Source organism: Chlorocebus sabaeus, chromosome 21 (genome assembly GCF_047675955.1).
Source record: "Chlorocebus sabaeus isolate Y175 chromosome 21, mChlSab1.0.hap1, whole genome shotgun sequence".
NCBI classification, from domain to species: domain Eukaryota; kingdom Metazoa; phylum Chordata; class Mammalia; order Primates; family Cercopithecidae; genus Chlorocebus; species Chlorocebus sabaeus.
The window spans coordinates 130,167,367-130,173,517 of NC_132924.1; the positions used below are offsets into that span (position 1 = coordinate 130,167,367).

A 6,151-nucleotide genomic window follows, 5' to 3' on the forward strand; every position below is an offset into this window, starting at 1 on the left:
AGGCAGCAATGCATGTGCGACCCACGCTGGGCAGGGAGGGAGGTTCTCAAGAGGCCTCTGCGCGGGGTGGTGCCCTGTGTGCCTCTGGAAATGAGGCAGAATTTGTGGTGCCGTCGTGCCCAGTCTTCCTATCCACAGAAGAGTGTATCAGGTTGGAAGTGAGTTTTCCATTTCACAGGAGAGCGGGAATATGGCAAGAGACCCTCGGAAATAGTGGAGTTTTGCTCCTGCACAAAAATAAGACCCTGTTCTGAGGATGTGAGTGAGCCAAGCACGTCTGTCCTTCTGTCTAGAGGAGCCGGGAGCTCTGGTTGGCCCAGGTGTCTCGAAGCCTTGTGGCTGGCTCTGTCCACAGGGTCCACGAGCTGGAGAGGCACAGATAAAAATGCTTTTCCCATGACAGAGCGTGTGTGGTGGGCTGACTATGGTTTATCTGTGAGCACAGAGGTGTGGCCTGCTCCCCCCATGGGCGGGAGACTTCCGCCCTGATCTGTTTGCAGAGGGTGAGGGCTGTCATGCTCCTCTGAGGTTGAGGCCTCAGCCAGCAAGGCAGCGGGGTAGAGCGGGGCTTCCGAGCCAGCCACACAGGGGTCGCTGGAAGCGTTGTGCTTTGCCGACCCTGTGACCCGAACAGCCATCCACCTCTCCAAGCCCCAGCGTCCTGGTCTGTAAAGTAGGGTGATGGTGGCTGCCTGACATGAGTGAGACTCTTGTTTGTTAAGCACTGTCACAGGTGGGAAGCAGTTTCTTTCTGTGTTGGAGGGGTTTCTCCTATCCCTGGGCACTGTTGTGTCCCTGGGAGAAGCACAGGTGAGCAGAGGAGGGCTCACCTGGGCTGGTGCGGCCAGGTCTGCAGGGCCCTCTCACGGGCTCCTTAATGTGGTTCGTGTGGCCTCCAGATTTACGGCTGAATTCTCTCTTCTGAGCATGTCACTGGCTGACCAACACTCTACCAGGGGGACTGCTGTTCTGGGAAAGGGAAAGGTGCCTGCTGGCCAGTGGGCTCACCTCACACATCCATAGTGTGTGGGGCTCTGACCGGCTCTGGGTGGGCATCCCCTCTTCTCCTGGATACTGCCTGCACTTCTGCTTAGGAGAATTAGGTGGGCTTTTTGGGCCACGGCTTCCTCATCCCTGTCTGTGCATGCATCTGTGTGTGTGCCTGTGCACATGTGTGTGCCTCATGTGCGTGTTTGTGGGAGTGCAAATGTGTACGTGTGTGTTCCTGTGGTGTAGAGGGGGAATGTGTGTGGGACTGGAGATAGATAATCTTTAAATAAGATCTCCCAGACTTAAAATTCTCTTATTATGTACAATTCATTTTTATTTATTTATTTTGAGACAGGGTTTCACTCACATCACCCAGGCTGGAGTGCGGTGGCATGCGCTCAGCTCACTGCAACCTCTGCCTGCTGGGCTCAAGCAATTCTCCAGCCCCAGCCTCCTGAGTAGCTGGAATTACAAGCGCAGGCCACCACACGTGGGTAATTTTTGTATTTTTTGTAGAGATGGCGTTTCACCACGTTGGCCAGGCTGGTCTTTAACTTCTGGGCTCAAGTGATCCACCCACCTAGTCTCCCAAAGTGCTGGGATTTACAGGCGTGAGCCACTGTGCCCGACCTATTATTATGGTAATTTAAAATAAGCAAATACTTGAGTGCCTCTGTACCAGGCGCTGTTCTAGAAGCCAGGAGTTAACGCCCTTCTCCACCTGCTCCCACACTTCCTCCTTCTCTCAACTCCACCATTGCCTCCTCCCTCCCCTTGTTCTCCCCACCAGCCCAGGGACTTGAAGCACTCGGACTGTCGGGAACTGCCCGCCTCCAGCCACCGGCCAGTGACCAGCATCCCGGGTTCAGCCCTCTGCCAGCGCGGGCTCAAGGCCCCACGCCCACGCAGCCAATCCTCACATGACAGTTACCAGAGGCGACTTGGGCTCAGGCACCTCGGCTGGCACGTGCTCCACCCTCCAGGGCTGGGGGCATGATGGGCACCTCTGTTCGCATGTACTCCACCCTCCAGGGTTTGGGGCATGACGGGCACCTCAGCTGGCACGTACTCCACCCTCCAGAGCTCAGGACGTGACCGACACCTCGGTTCAGACGTACTCCACCCTCCAGGGCTCACAGCATTGTAGGCACCTCGGCTGGCACGTACTCCACCCTCCAGGGTTTGGGACATGACAGGCACCTCGGCTGGCACGTACTCTACCCTCCAGGGCTCTGCGCAGGCGCTCTGCTTGCGGGAGGCCAGGCTGCACTTTCAGTCATTATTTGGATTTCATTTTCCACATGAAAATCTTTAGAGATCTTGGAAGCCAAGGAAAAACTGGCTTTTAAGGTAGAGGAAGGCACGTTTGCTGGGGTGATGGGAAGACACTTTGCTACTGCTAAACCTCCAAATTTACCTGCAGAAGCTGGCACAGCCTTTGCGGTTGGTTGGAGAATTACCATGTTCATTGTCATTCGCTCAGGGCCATTGTGCACTTTTGTTTCTCTGATCACTAACAGGCCTCACGTTTCCAGCGTTTCCAGTTTCCGGTGTTGTACGGGTATTTCCACGTATTTCAGTCGCTTATTAGCTTTTATGGCTTCACGGTGAGCCGTGGCATCTGAGACATCCCGCCAGATGGTTCCGCAGTGGGCGGGGCTTTGAAGACAGGCCTGAAAACGTTCCAGCTCTTGCTGGAAGGACATAATTTCTGAACACGTGAGGGGTCTGAGTTTCTTTACAACAGCAGCTTCTATTGGATGAAATGGTCAGAAAACCATTGCTCTAGTTAACATTTCAGATAGTTGCAAATTATTCCATTTACCATACACATTTTACAAGTTTCCAGTGTTAAAATACAGAAGCGGCCTTACTTCCAAATATGAAGTGTGTAGGTGCGTCGGTTGTTTCAAATGCAGAATGTGTTTTCCTCAATGACAACGTCATAAATGCTGTTGAGATTCCCAGGCCAACTCCTAGAAACCCTTAATAGTAGAAAACAATAGGGGGAAACACCAGTAATTAGATAGGACAGAATACAATACGAATTTTTAAAAGTTATTTTGATCCCTGGTGGTCAAACGAAAAACATGATCATGGGAGGCCATGGAAGGTGAGCCATCGATATTCCAAAGGGAAGCCGGGATCCATCCAAGGGCTTTCGAGATAAAAGGTGCCGTTTCATTAATATGTCTAGTTGCACTTCAAGATTTATGGCTTAACTTTGTCTTGTAAAAATTGAATGTTAGCTTTATTTTTATGATTTTCAGAAGCAATCAGAGAAATTTTTAATTTACAAGGAGGGGAAACAGGGAAACAGAAGAAGGGAGAGAGACAGGCATCTGCAGAGACTTCCCTGGAGGGCAGAGGCCACAGACAGAAGAGGGAGGGCGTGGAGGGGTTGCCTAGGACTTGCCTAGGAGACCCCTGTAAGAAGGAAGAGTTTTCTCAGCTGAGCATTGAGCCAGCTGGTGTGTCGGGGGCAGCTTAGTTCACTGTGCTGGGTCCTCTCCTGAGCACAGGAAGACTGCACTGTCTCCCCTTCTCTGGAGTCCGCTGGGGCCTCCTATGTGACCTCTGTCCAGCGCTGGCCCTAAAACATCCCACCAGCCTCTCAGCCCTCTCTTCCCTCTGCAGCAGGAGCAAAGGCCACGTGGGGGAGATGATACATCACAACACACAACTACCTACTCTGTGTACCAGGCAGCATGGCCCTGAGTCACCGTGTGGAGATGAGCCGCCAGGGGACCCCACTTCCCAGTGGGCATTGCACGAGCAAGCAGGAAACCTCTTCTGTGAGCCCCTGAGGTTCAGGGCTTTTTTTTTTTTTTTTTTAGTACTATGGCTAGTGGGATGTATCCTGACTAATGCCGACAGCACAGGGAGCCTCTGCCTGCCAGAGCAAGGGGTGAGGCAGAGACAGTGCATTGTGCACTTTCTGTTGCTGTTTTAGGACTGCTTGGGTGAGTCCAGCATTAAAAATCAGAATGGGAAAAAGGAGAGGAAACCCGGAAGTGTCTACATGGGAAAGCCGGGGTCTGCAGAAGGCTGTTTTTGGAAGGCACTTAGCAGTTGGAGGTTTACATTTCAGGATTTGCCTTACATTAAAATGCAATTTCTTTGTTAATTCTGTTTACTTATTTAACTCACATGGATTAACTGCCTATTCTGTGTACCAGACGTAGTTTGTTCCAGGAAAGTGCTGCTGAACCAGGTAAACACGGCTCCCCTTCTCCAGGAGCAGAGGCTACAGGGACAGGAAGACAATGAGGCAGTGGCATGCTGGGAGGAATCGTGCTACAGTGAAAGCATCCTTCGATCATTTTTAAGTCATTCTAAGATCTTCGGAGCATCAAAGTTTTGCCTGTAAGCCTCAATTGGTCTAATACAAAAATACAAGATACAGACTGCGGTTAATCATCTGAGCTTTGAGATCATGCGGGATTGTAATCCTGCCTTGGTTCTGCCACTTACTGCTGGCGAAGGAAAAATTAATCTTTCCAAGCAGCTTGCAAGACAGAAATGATGCTTTCTACCCCTCAAACCTGCTGTGGGCATGCAACAGCCCACGTGCATAATGTGCCCAGGATAGTGCCTGGAAATCACACACAAACACAGAATCACAGGGTCAGAAGAGGCCCTTAAAATTATGTCTGATTTACTCCTCCCATGAGATGCTTCAATTCTCCAACTTCTCCTCAATGGCACCTATAAAGAAATGGGTTCTCTGTCTCTCTCTTGTTCTCTTGCTCTCTCTCTTTCTCTCTCGCTCTCTCTTTCTCTCTCTCTCAAGCTCTTTTAGTACTTAGAGTTACGCTACTTCATTTGAAGTTTAACATGGTAAATCTTAGACACCATCCAAGTCTAACACCCTTATTTTATTTTTTTTGAGACAGAGTTTTGCTCTTGTTGCCCAGGCTGGAGTGCAGTGGCACGATCTTGGCTCACTGCAACCTCCGCCTCCCAGGTTCAAGCGATTCTTTTGCCTCAGCCTCCCCAGTAGCTGGGATTACAGGCATGCACCACCACCATGCTCGCCTAATTTTGTATTTTTAGTAGAGATGGGTTTTCTCCATGTTGGTCAGGCTAGTCTTGAGCTACTGACCTCAGGTCATCCACCCCCCTTGGCCTCTCAAAGTTCTGGGATTACAGGTGTGAGCCACTGGTCTCCCAAAGTGCTGGGATTACAGGTGTGAGCCACTGGCCTTCCAAAGTGCTGGGATTACAGGTGTGAGCCACTGCGCCCGGCCCCGACATCCTTATTTTAATGCTGTTAATGTCACTGGACTTTATTTTCGGCCCAGCATCTGCTCTGTCTTGTTGAATGTGCCACGTGCAATGGAGCAGAATGTGTGTTCTCCAGGCGGTGGGTGGGGTGTTTCATTGTTTAGGTTAAGGTGATGGATAGTGTTGTTCAGATATTTGTCTTTACTGATATTTTTGTTGAGGGATGTTGGAGTCCCTAATTATGATTGTGGAATCGTTTATTTCTCCCTTTAACTCTGTGGATGTTTGCGTCATGGGTTTAGAAGCTGTTACAAGGTGGATTCAACTCTTCAACCGTCACGTCTTTCCGAAGAACCAACCCTTCAGCATTAGGAAGCATCCCTCTTTATTTCTAATAATACTCTTTGTCTAAATGTCTATTTTATCTGATATTAGCAGAGCTTCTCTAGTATTCATATGTTTACTGTTTGCATGATATTTTCTTTTCCTTTCATTTACTTTCAATCAATACATCTTCATATTTAAAGTGAATCTCTAAGAACACTAGAATCTAATTAGCAAAAAATAAAACAAATCTAGAGATAGTATATAGTTGAATCTTGCTTTCAAAAAACTGTCTGACAATATGTCTTTTAATTGGAGTGTTTATTCTATTCATATTTAATGTAGTTGTTGATATGGTTGGATTTAGGCCTATTTTTGGGGGGGGGGGCAGGAGACAGAGTCTCACTCTGCCACCCAGGCTGAGTGCAGTGACATGATCATGTCTCACTGCAGCCTCAGCCTCCGAGGGTCAAGCAATCCTCCCATCTCAGCCTCCCAAGTAGCTAGATTACTGGCATGTGCCACCACACTCAGTTAAGCATCTTTTATTACTTGTTTTCTGTTTGTTTCCTCTTTTTTGGTTCTCTGTTCCTCCTATCCTGCCTTCATT

The 6,151-nt window shown here is 49.3% G+C and overlaps 1 long non-coding RNA gene across 1 annotated transcript; it reads left to right on the forward strand.

Annotated features, from left to right (window-relative positions):
- The first annotated feature begins 2,895 nt into the window (after positions 1-2,895).
- LOC140709586 (uncharacterized) lies at positions 2,896-5,269 on the forward strand. Its single transcript, XR_012090085.1, has 3 exons — positions 2,896-3,163; positions 3,628-3,953; positions 4,170-5,269. It is a non-coding gene; the product is annotated as an uncharacterized lncRNA (long non-coding RNA).
- Positions 5,270-6,151: the final 882 nt, after the last annotated feature.